Here is a 13,455-nt window from a genome sequence, read left to right on the forward strand (position 1 = left end):
GTCCAGATGGGCAGCTATCGCAAGCATAATCCGAATGGATTTGAGCATTGCCACAGGAGAAAATATCTCGTCATAGTCTATACCATAATGTTGACGATATCCCTTAGCAACCAAACGGGCTTTATAGGTTTTCACCTTTCTGTCTGCGCCCCTCTTCCTCTTGAAGACCCACTTACACCCTATGAGTTTTACTCCTTCGGGTGGGTCAACCAATGTCCATACATCGTTGACCTTCATGGACTCCATTTTGGATTTCATGGCTTCTAGCCATTTCTCAGAGTCGAGTCTCTGCATTGCATCCATGTAGGTGATCTGATCCTCATCATTTTCATCAAGTTCGATAGGATCATCGTTCCGGACCAAGAAACCATAGTATCTGTCTGGTTGACATGGTACTCTACCAGATCGCCTTAAGGGTGCTTGAACAATGGGCTCCGGATCTGATCTAATCAAATCCGGTTCAGGTTCAGCAACTTATGTCGATTTTTCTACCTGTCGAACTTCATCAAGTTCGTCCTTAGAGGCAACAGTCCCTTCACCAAGGAACTTCTTTTCTAAAAAGATAGCCTTAAGGCTGACAAACACTTTTTGCTCATCAGCTAGGTAGAAGTAATATCCTTTGGTCTCTTTTGGGTACCCTATAAAATTACACTTGTCAGACCTAGGTCCTAGCTTGCCCGTAATTAAATGTTTAACATAAGCTGGACACCCCCAAACCCTAAGGTGCGAGAGTACTGGCTTACGTCCTATCCATATCTCATATGACGTTTTGGTTACAGACTTACTTGAAACTCTATTTAGAAGGTAACAAGCCGATTCGAGCACATATCTCCAAAGGAAGATCGGCAGATCAGCAAACCCCATCATGGATCGAACCATATCCAACAAGGTCCGATTCCTCCTTTCAGACACACCATTATGCTGTGGTGTTCCAAGAGGTGTCCACTGAGAGAGAATCTCATTCTCTCTAAGATATATCAGAAAATCATTGGAAAGGTATTCACCTCCTCGATCAGATCGAAGAGTTTTAATACACTTTTCAATTTATTTTTCTACCTCATTTCGGAATAGTTTGAATATTTCAAATGACTCTGACTTATGCTTCATTAAATAGACATACCCATACCTCGATAGATCGTCTATGAAGGTTATGAAGTAGAAATATCCACCTCTTACACTTGAGCTCATGGGTCCACATACATCAGAATGTACCAGACTCAAGAGTTCGCTGGCTCGCTCATCTTTTTCAGTAAAAGGTGATTTGGTCATTTTACCAAGAAGACAGGACTCACAGGCTGAAAGTGATTCACAATCACCTACTTCAAGAATTCCTTCTTGAGCCAACCTGTTTATCCTGTTATTATTGATATGACCTAGCCTACAGTGCCAAAGGTAGACTTCTTACACATTATCTATTCTAGGACGTTTACCGAAGGTTTGAACCACATTAACAGGTTGTGATAGAAAGAAAATTTTATTATTAAGTTGTCCAACAAACATTGTAACACCATTCAAAATGATATTACAAACATTTTCTTTTATTAAAAATTGATAACCGTTCATGGCCAAAAGGCCTACAGAAATAATATTTAATAAAAAATTTGGACAATAGTGACATTCACTCAGAATTATATTTCGAGAATTGATTATAAGGTTCATGATTCCTAATGCTAGAACTGGAACTTTGCTTCCATCTCCAACGTTCAGAAATCTCTCATCTTCATCAAATCTCCTACTGACCTGCAGATCCTGCATCGAATTGCAAATATGATAAGGGCTTTCTGTATCCAATACCCAGGCAGTAGTATCACAAATGAAAAAGTTGCAAGGTGTTATCATATAAGTACCTTGCTTCTTCTTCGGTCTGTTCGGGTCCAGGGAGGCAATGTATAGAGGACAGTTCCTTTTCCAGTGTCCCTGCTTCTTGCAAAAGAAGTACTCTGCCTGGCTCTGGTCGGGCTTGCGCTTCTTGGTCTGACCCTGTGCAGACGTCCCAGCATGCAGTTGCACCTTCTTATTCTTCTTCTTCTTGTTCTTCTTCTTCCCTTTCTTAAAGGGTCGACGACCAGAAGAAGACCCTCCCACAATATTCACCGACTCTTTATGGAGCTGGTGATCCTTCTCAAAGTTCTGCAGCAACTCCAACAAACCGTGGTAGTTCACTGCAGGCTTTGTCATCCGAAAATGAGTAAGGAAGGGGAGGAAGGACTTGAGCAATGAATTGAGGATCGCATCCTTACCGAGCTGCTCGTGCAAGGAAAAGCCCAGTTTAGTTAGGCGCTCAATCATTTCGATCATGTACAGTACATGATCAGTGACTAAGGCTCCATCCCTCATCCGAGCATTGAAAATGGCACAACTAGTTTTGTGCCTTTCAACATCGTCAGGCATGCCAAAGGAGTCGTTCAACATTTGAAGCATCTCCTGTGGCTGGACGTTCTCGAACCTGCGGCTGAACTCATCATTCATTGCCACCAACATAATGCACCGAACAGTGGTGCAGTCGTTGAGCCACTTCTGATAAGTGTCTCAAACCATCCCTCTAACATTCAGGGCTGGCTCCTCAGGTGCCGGATCCATTACTACATAAAGGATCCGCTCATGCTCAAGGATGATTTTTAATTTTCGATACCAGCTATCGAAATTAGGTCCCATGAGCTTGTCATTATTTAATAATGACCGGAGGGACAGGGTAGTGGCCATAGCTGCATAAAAGAAAACCAGACCTCATTTAGTACATAAATTATTAATACTAAAGACTTGGACTTTAGTCTAAAGTTTCTTCCAGTATTTTTACGAACTGGTAGCCTCAACCTTTAATTCGAGAAATTACTTTAATTCCTTAGTGGGTACTAGAATCCACACAGACTACACACGAGCCCAACTTTGGTTGGTTAACCCATGTGTATCTATGGGTAGGTTCATAACCAGTTGTTTCTCTAAACAACTTCTAGTAATTGATTTTGCCCCAGAACCTAATCAGCAGGCTTTGGCCTCCATTGAAAAGATCTGGTTAGGTCCAACCATTAACATAATTTGATTTGGTGAATTGGATCAATAAATAATCAGGCCCGACTTTGGCCGACCAATCTGACCACCATCAGAAAGACTCAAACCAAATTATCATATTATGAATGATAATTCCATTAGTCAATAAGCATCAGGCCTTTGGGCCTCCAAAGATTATTAAACTAATGGACTCATTATCACTCACTTAATGGGAGGCTATGACTTAGTTATCAATATAACTTAATCATTTTTAGGAACCTAATAATTTTTGAGGATTTTATTAAAGGATAGATGAGAAGAAAATATCCAGCCAATTTCAATCCTCCCACTGACTTCACCAAGTCAGATTAAAAAAGAATTTAATTAAAGCTGGCATTAGGAGCACCTAAATCAGTCAAACTGATTTACCTAATGATATGGGTGAGCCCTAATCACCAAGTGATCTAATCAAAACCTAATTCACCAGGTTGACCAGGTAAGTGAGATCAGTGGTGGGGATAAGCCATTAACTCGTCAGAGATCGAATCACTGCGAGTAGCTTCCGCTTAAAAACCACTGGTCAAAATGCCAAACTTACCTTAGACACCAACCGGTTCATTAGTTTTAATTTGATCAACTTATTAAATAGGATTCCACCGCATAGCCATGAATTAAGTCCATCTTGGTCTAGTTAAAGATATGGACCCATTCAACTACATCTATTGGAGTTGAGTCTAGAGTATCTTTGACCTAATCTAATTCAACTTTTGATTAGATTTGACCAATTACTCTAATTTAGTCCATTTCTTTAAGCTAACCTTAGGTCTAACCCAATTATGGACCTAATCCATCTAACCCATTGACCCACAAGTTTATACAATTGTCTTAGGTCTTAATTCACAATTCTAGACCTACTAGACAACACTTAATTCTTTTAATTAAGTATTTGGGCTGATGGATCAGGATTTGGTATTTCGAAAATAATTTTTAAATTTGAAAAGTTTTATTTTTTGTTCACCAAATATGTGGACTCATTTCACAAATAGATCAGCATATTTCATAAATAGCAATCCTATTGCTAATTACATAACAGAAAATAACTCAATCAAAATAAATCATGAATATTCTTTTAGATCTAATCTAACACATTCATGATAAATTTTACAATTGAACCTTTACAATTAATTTCTTTCACCGCTTCATCTGCATGGGATATAATTGCAGCGGCACCCCTATCGCCATAGGAGACCCCATCGAATGGGAGGAGAGGGCCTTTAAACCCTGCTTTTCTCCTATGACCGGACGGCCATGGCAACCAACCCAATTCGATTACTTGCTACTTGGATCAAGTATATCTAAATATACCAATTTTAAAATTTAAATTTTAAATTTTAAATTTCAAATTTTAAATTTTGAATTTCAAATTTCAAACAAATTTCAAATTTCAAATTTTTGAATTTCAAATTTTGAATTTCAAATCTTGAATTTTAAATCTTGAATTTTAAATTTCAAATTTTGAATTTCAAATCTTGAATTTTAAATTTCAAATTTCAAATTTTGAATTTCAAATTTTTGAATTTCAAATTTCAAATTTCAAAATTCAAATTTCAAATTTTAAATTTCAAATTTTTGAATTTTGAATTTCGAACAACTTTCAAAATTCAAATTTTAAATTTTGAATTTTAAATTTAAACTTTTAGATTACAACTTAATCTACGCATGCAAATATATATATCATATCTAAGAACCCGCTCTGATGCCATTTGAGAGGAAAAATTCAGTGCAGGGGTAAAATGATAATTTTAAAATTTTTTCAAAATTATGATTTTATAGCAAAAAAATATTAATTAATCTAATTAATTAACATAAATTTATCCTACACTAGGATCTAAAAATAATATATAGCATGCATGCATTTAAATTTGAAATTCAAATTCAAACAGTAAACACTTTACTGTAATGTGTTCAGAACACAATACCTTTGTGCGGATAGTAGATCGCCGTAATCTGATCACCGTTGGGAGAGTCTGATCATCACGACGTAGCCACACAGCGTGTCTGATCTCTGTGGATCGTCCACACGAAGCTCCCGGTCTGATCGACTCCTCACGAGTGCTAGCTCGTTGTAGAGCCCTTTTGACGGCCGATGCTGATCGAACTCTTTCGATCGATGTCCGTCGATTTTTTAGATGCTTTGGATCATCAACAGATATGCTTGAGAGGATGTTGAAGATCTTCCTGAGATTTTATGGGCTCACGACACTCGTAGCTCACTTTCTCACTTCCCGAACCCTAGGCTAAAACTCTAGGGAACTCACCAGAAACCTTGCACCCATTTTCTTTCTTTTTCTTTTGGAAGGATATGGACTTCCTTCTTACGCACAAGACTTCTCATGCCCCAAAATTTTTCTTCAAAAATCTTCTTCTTGCACGCCCCACTCTTCTCCTTCTTTTATAACAACGTCAAACGTCTTATCCAAAAGAAAGGATAAAGATGAGTAATTGCACATTTGAATTCAAATCAAATTTTGAATTCAAATGGACACCAACTCATCCCTTATCCACTAAAGGCGTGAGGCATGGCTTAAATTGTGCATGGAGTGATTTCATGAGAAACCTTTTCTCATGTAAAAAATGGAGCGTAAAAAAAGGGATAAGGTGCAAAGATTGATTGCCCATTCAAATTCAAACTTTATTTTGAATTTGTATGGCCAACCAATCATCCTTATCCATTCATTTGGCACATTAAAGTGGGGCGTGGAGAGGGCTTGGCATGAGAAAAAAATTTATGAGAAGTTCCTTCTCATGAATTCAAATGGATGCAATGGAAGTGAGGTGGGGCATGAAGATTGGGTCAAGGTGGTTTAATTATTTAAACCAACCTAATTGAACCAAATAAGTTAGGTCCAATTAGACTAATTTAAACCCAACTTAATTAAGCTTAATTAGGCTCAATAAAATCTTAATCAAATCAGGAATTGACTAAGCCCAATCTCTGATCAAATTAGGGATCAAACCATTTTGACGATTAGGTCAACTCTTAACCTAATCGGGTCCAACCCAACTGAATCCAATTCAATTGGACTTGATCCAAAAATAATTACTCAATCAAATTGAGTTAATTAGTGATCAAATCACTAATTAAACCTCTCATAAATACTGAATCCAAATCCGATGGGCAATCAGGCATCAGAATTCATCGATATGTAACCCTGATCAAAAAATTCCAACCAGTGGGACTCTTGACCCCGGTACCCATAATGTGTGAAACTCGTGATCAGAGAATCCTGATTCTCGATCACTGGTCCCAAACATATAGGATTCTACATCAACAATCAGATCAGATAGGAACCTCTAATGTGTGTGACCTCGCAGGTTCGAACCTAAGCCGGTAGCACAGGAACCAATTCCTGTACTAATCGAAGTGACCATCTAGCAATGGTACCCGACGTCCGGATAGGTCGAAGAGTCACAATCACAACACTCAGAACCTATATAAATATGGTTACTGTATGATTCATCCTTTTGACCCCTGTATTTAGGATGACTCAGGATTAAACTGTCAACGCTGATCAGATCATCCGAATCGTGCTCAACTCAAATAGTCCTGTGACTCCTCACAAGGACTACCCTGGTCAAGGTTTTGCTAAATTGAAACACGACTGTACACAGCTCCTAAACTGGAGTGGTCAATCCCATCTTGACACACGCACCGACAAGTCAAGTACTTGACTACACCCAGCAGCCTTCCGTCACTGAATTAAAAATTCAGGTAGTCCAGTGCTTAAGTACAATGAGTTGCTTGTAAGTCACCGTGGCGGTCTCAGGTCGGAGAAATATTTATACTCATATTCCATCAGAGCAAATCTTGACAGCAAAAATAGCTCCGGAGTCGGTCACGTTCAGTGCAGATGTACCCTTACATCTCACCTGTATGCCGTACCAGTGTCTCCACACTCATTGGTTAAGAGGACAACCAACCTATATGGCACACAACGACCTATGCTTGATAACGTTGTCGTCCTTGGTAACAACGTATCATTTGGTCGCGAACAGATTTAAGGACTAAACGATAAATCCTCCTTTGTTGAGTCTAAATAGTCCTAAGGACTTCACCACAACATAGGAGTTCATTAGAAGATGAAACATTTTGTGATGAAAAATGTCAAAATAATTTTTATTAATTCATAATTCATGTACAAATACAAAAATGAGCACAACCGTCAACAAGCTGACGATTGGCTTTGGGACACTATTCCCAACATGTATAATATTATGACATCCATTTAGAAATTTATGGCATCCAGGCACACAACATAACATCATCATATTTTCAAAAAACTATACGAATTGAAATAAATAAAGAGTATATTGAAGGGGTAATATCCATTGAATTATAAATTTCTGATCCAATTACAAAAGTCAAAGAGCTGAAAGGAAAATGTCATTATAGATATTTAGTCTTTTTATCTTAATTTTTAAAAACTCCTTCAATCTTTTGATTGAGGCCCTCTTTCAAGATTCTTGCTCCAAACTGTCACTTGCTTCAAGCTGTCATCGGTATTGACTGATATCATCTTGTGTGAAGTCCCAATGGTCTGGCTTATCCTTGCAAGCAAGATAATCCACGTACATTAAATAATACAGGCCACAATCTAGTGATCCGGCTGGCTGAGAAGGGCATTCAATATTTTCCATCATATCCCACTTCTTCACTTCTTCATTATCACAGAAGATATAAAATATTGAACTGATAATTTTTTGCCACTTTGTGGCACTGGTTTTGTATTTAGTATTGCACTTTATTGAATTTAGGTGCACCAATGCATTCATTTCCATGTCAACTTCAACCAGATGCCAATAGGTATTATCTAAGTTGATGATAGTGAAGAGAAATCTAAACTACTATTTTTCTTCATCACTAATTTAATCAAAAATTTAATTTCCAACTGTGCCAGTCAGCTCATAAAATGGTGATGGAGAAGTCATACACATTCCAACGGTCAAAATAGATGATTAATATTTAAATAAGTCACTAGAAGCATATAATTTTATTTAATTATTTTTTATTTATTATAAATTTTATGTTCTTTAATTTTTTTTATAGCTTTTTGAACTGAAACAACGTAGCTTATGAGCTAGATACCGAGGACGGGCGCACAGACATGTAGGGCACAAAAAGAATGCACATGTGAAGGAGGAATGAAGGGTTCAGCGGCTTTCCAAAAGAGCATGGAGATGTTTTAAAAGGCCAAAAAAGTGTGGGACCCATGTACAGTGAAAGCATTCAAAGAATAAACTGGATTGGGCACCAGGGAGCTTACAGCAATGGGTTTTCACGTGATGTGGGTTTTCACGTGGGCTTGCACGCTAAATTCAAACATGGATGCTGGGCTCATGTGGGCTTTCGCGAGCACATGAACGAAGGGGCACGACGCTGACAAGTGGATGCCTCGGCTAGCTGAGAATGCAAGCGGGAGCAAGATTCAAATTCAGGTGGGCCTTGGACGCAGCGCGGCTTACAGCAATTCAGAAGTGATGCGTTTTTTTTTATGCGGTTTGAGCTGGTGAGTGGGTGCGGAAACAAGGGACACGGAAGTGGCTTCCACGCACAGAGCTTGATACGCATGCGGAAGTGGAACAGAACGACGCCAACGCACGTGGAAAAGGATAAGAGCGCGATAGGCTGTTGGGACACGAAGCAAATGCGTATTAATCGCATGATACGAAGACTATAAAAAAAAGGCCATGGGGAATGAGAGGAGGACGGAATATTTCATCCATCCATCCGTTTCCACACCTCCATACATCTTTCTCCATCTAGAAACCATATCCCACCATCCTGCCACCACCGTTATCAATCTATCATCCCACCCTCTGCTCCTGTCAACCAGCTTTCAATTGCTGCCCAAGAGTCTCCTCAGCCTCAGAATGTCATCTAGCAAAAATTTCATGGGCGGCTAAGCTTCTCTGTCTTGAAAAATTTCTGAAGTACTTATACAAGAGTGTTATTCTTGCTTTACTTTTTGTACTTCTCCTTTCTATGAAATAACAGATTTACTGTTACTTTTTTATTTTTTATATATGGCTTTTATTTGAAATCATATTTAGAATAGTCTATATTCTTGGGATGAGCCATGATCTATAGATACGGTTCGTACTCTTGAGCTAGGTTACCTTTAAATATGATTCATTTTTATTTACCTTGTATGCATCTCATCTTAACTAGCCTATACTCCAGATGAATGGGTCCTGATCTAACGGTATGGACCGTATTCTTGCCAAATAGATATATCTTAATAAATGGCATATAGATTCATAGCATAGAAGGAGGGTATTAACTATTGTGAGGTAACCAAGTGAAATCCCGAGATATCTCTCTAATTCTTGAACTACTTTTCTATTAGCATTCGATTTACTTTGCTTTTGTTAGCATTATTATAGTCGATCAATCAATTTTTGTTCTTCTTTAATTCTAGTGTCTAAATGTAACTTAGCCCCATGATCCCTGTGAATTCGAACTTGACTTGCACTATCTATATAGTAGTAAGTTAGTGATTTATTTTTGACTACCTCGCGACAAGCGATTAAATTTTGACGTCATTGTCGGAGATCGTGGCATAGTTGCTTTTGAGTTCAAAAAAAAAAGAAAAAAATAAAAAAAATATTTACTGTATTTGCTTACTTTTATTCTTAGTATATTTTTAGTTTTAGTGCTTCCTAACTTGCTTAATTTATTTAGTTAAATTTACATTCCTGCAAAATAAAAAATTTTACACTAACACCTCATAAATTATTTAGAAAATCAGAGACAATCATAAAATCTAAAAAAAAATAAATTTAATTTAGACTTGACTGTGTGCTGATCACAAAGCTTAAACATCTTGGTTTGTTACATCTCATCTCTATAATTAACTTTAAGGGTATTTAATCCATTAATCTGATAAGGTAGGGATTTAATCATCCTTTCTTAGCTCAAAAATCATATTCTTCATCTTGCATAATCTAGACTTCTAATTTAAAATTAATTAGACGTTGACCACTAAGGTGTTTAAGCTCACTAGGGCAAGGCATAGAGAAGAGTTAGACCAGGTCAAGATTGGCTAGTTGACTGGTGTCTAGGAAAGAAGTTCAGGGATTATATCCTGAAAAAAAGTGGTTACTTAATTAGGTCTGTTGTGAAATTACGGAGAACCTCCAACTAATTTTATCCTTACCTGGCTAGTTAGCTAGTTGGTTTCTGACTTGGAGAGCTCCAAGATGGCCTTTGCAGTTAGGAGCTGTTTAGATTTAGGACAACTTAGGATAGAAATTTGATTAAGTGTTTGACAAAAGAAAAAGAAAAAAAATTAACTCTTTTCTCTTCTTAGATTAAGGACTCTTAGACTCTTCTCTGTAGACTTCTCTCACTCTTCTCTCATTTTTTTTTTAAATCTATAAAAACTGAAACTTTTAGTGTTTGCTCTAAGATAAAATTGTAAGGTATATGCTTGATCGTAGATCTCTATGATCAGAAATTTAACTTTTTGATCCAAAAATAGAAAGAACCTTTAGAGCCAACAGATATAGACAAATGATCGAAATTAGGAGAATGATCGACCTGGATAATTGAAGGAGTACTTTACTCCTCCAACATATACTTACTCTCTATGTATACAAGCACCTCGCGTAGAAGTGACCTAATATGAAATTAAGTCCAGTATAATTCAAATGTTACCCTCATTTTATGGACTTAGTAATGAGGACCCTTATAAATATCTTGATGAATTTTTTGAGATATACTCAACTGTCAAGATTCACAACTTCTCCGATGATGTCCTTAGATTGAACTTATTTTTTTCTTACTCAAGGACAAAGCCAAATACTGGCTACATACTTTGGATTCTGTTGGGTATAAAATACCCCCAGCCGAAGTTTGTAAAAGACCGACTCTTCCAGGACTTTTCCGGCTTCCGACCTTGTATGACGTCTTTCTGAACCCCCTTGACCGTCTGAGCTTCCATAATACCATCCGGACTTCTCCAAAAATGAGCTTCTCCATTCATTTATCGGACTGCTCCAAATGCCCTCTGAACTCCGCCATCAGTCGATTTTCTACAGTGATCAACTATTCTCTAAATTCCTTCCAGACTTCTTCCGGCCACGGATGACTCTACTCCGAACTTCTTTCAGACTTCGTCAATATCCGAGCTTCTCCGACAATAAGATTTCTACAGTAACCAGACTCCATCCAAGTTTCTACGGTGGTCGACTACCTTCCGGATTCCATCCGAACTCCTACGAGAATCGGATTTCAGTCGAACTCCTACAGTGGATGGATCCCAGATGAATTTCGATAACGGAAGGGCTCCACCAGTCGGATCTCTACTCTGAACTTCTACCGCAAGTAGTCTACTCTGAACTCCTACTGCAGACGGCCTACTCCAGATCTCTACTGTAAGCAAATTCCATTCGAGCCTCTACTGTAAACAAATTTCTTCCGAACTTCTATTACAGATAGACTTCAGTCGAGCTTCTTCAAAGCCGGATCCCAGACGAACTTCTACAACGGGACAGGCTCCACCAGTCGGATCACTACTCCGAGCTTCTACGACAACCGATCTTCGACCGAGCTTCTGCAATAAGCGGCCTCCTTTCGGCCTTCTACAAGAATCGGACTCCGTCTGAACTTTCATAGCGGATGGATTCCGAACGAACTTCTACAACAGACGGGCTCCAGCAGCTGGATTTCTACAATGGTTGATCGCCTCCGGTGTCTGCCGAACCTCCCCAGCCATCAACCTTCAATATTGTCAGCCGGACTTCACAACGCCATCCAGACTTCCACAGGATCTCCAAACTCCTCCAGCGGACGAACCTCCCCAACGCCATCCAAAGTCCACCACCGGCAGACCCTCTTCCAGATTCTTCATGAAACCTGACTTCTCCAACAGAAAGTCCCCATCCGAGCTTCTACAGCAGATGGTTTCCGCCTGCAGCATCAGTGCTCTAGGCACCCAACAGTAGTAGACCCGTCACAACCTCAGAAATATCCGAGCTTCTCCTAGATCGATGAGATAGAGAGCCATTCTGCTCCATCAGACATCCCAACCGAGCTTCAGCTGACAGATTCGAACTCTCTGACAAGTCACGACAATGGCTGCTACCCTACTCCACTCTCTGTAATGGATTTCACATGGCTCCACCACTCTCTGGCAAGTCACGACAACGGACACCACTCCACTTTCCGTAACAAACTCCACGTGACTCTGAACGACCCCTGACACCACTACTCTCTGTAACAAACTCTGCGTGGCCCTGAATGGCCCACTACTAGGCAGTTACAGACGTCGCTGTCAATCAGTTATGCTCTCCGTCTATAAAAAGGGACCCCCAGATACGTTCTTCTCTAAGCTCTAAACTCTATCTTGAAACTCTGCTAAAATTTTCACTTAAGCACTCTATTTCTGTTGAAGCAGAGTACTGACTTGAGCGTCGGAGGGTCTTGTCGGAGCACCCCCAACTCCGATTTAGACTTTCCTTGCAGGTCCCGACGGTGGCCGCGGTCATCTCAACTCAGCTTCTCCGATTTCGGCAGAATTCTGCACCAACAGATTCTATGACTATATCAACTTGGGACTAGCTCCAAGGGGAGTTCTCAAAAAATATTTTTTCATAGGAAAAACTAATCAAATAAGAAAATCCATAACTAATTTTTTTCAATTAGATGAAGAAATATTCTATGAAATATGGGAGAGGTTAAAGGATCTTATTAGAAAATATCCCCACCATGCTGTACCTAAATGGCAGCTAATATTTTTATGATGGGCTATCTGAAAGACATCGACAAATGGTCGATGCATCATGCGGTGGGACATTCATGCTCAAAAGTAAGAATGAGGCATGGCAACTATTTAAAATTTTAAGTAAAAATTTATTACATCATATGTCTGCCTTTACCAGAGATAAACCCATATTAAACCCAAAGAGGGGTGGAATCTATGAAGTAGGAAAGTCCATAGATATCCATCATAAGGTAGATGAATTATCCCAAAAGTTAGATCGATTATTAAGTGTAGGACATTTTCCTTCGCCATCTAGTCAAATGCAAGATATATGTACGTTATGTTCAAGCCCCACTCACTTTGTGAGTGTGTCCAGCTGCATTATAATTTTCTGAATATGTACAAGAGTAAGTCCATCAAGCCCAAACTACTCATAGACTAGGGAACAACCTCTATTCTAGCATGAACAATCTCTATTCTAGTACGTACATCCTAAGATGGAGGAACCATCCGAATTTCTCAGGGAAACCACAACCAGTGGTTCCTCCAGTGCAACAAAGATCAGGTTATCTGGATGTAACTTATAGGCATCCACCCTAGTCACAATACCAGAATCCTCCTCAACCCACCTCGAGTATCCCTAGCTCAGCTTTCGAAGAAAAGATGCTACAAGCACTTAAAGGACTAGAAATGAACATCCAAC

The 13,455-nt window shown here is 38.9% G+C and overlaps 1 non-coding gene across 1 annotated transcript; it reads right to left on the reverse strand.

Annotated features, from left to right (window-relative positions):
* Window positions 1–12,657: 12,657 nt before the first annotated feature.
* On the reverse strand, window positions 12,658–12,763 carry LOC114914752 (small nucleolar RNA R71). Its single transcript, XR_003802421.1, has one exon. It is a non-coding gene; the product is annotated as a small nucleolar RNA R71 (small nucleolar RNA).
* Between the last annotated feature and the right edge of the window lie 692 nt (window positions 12,764–13,455).

The sequence above is a fragment of the Elaeis guineensis genome, chromosome 13, assembly GCF_000442705.2.
Source record: "Elaeis guineensis isolate ETL-2024a chromosome 13, EG11, whole genome shotgun sequence".
Lineage (NCBI taxonomy): Eukaryota > Viridiplantae > Streptophyta > Magnoliopsida > Arecales > Arecaceae > Elaeis > Elaeis guineensis.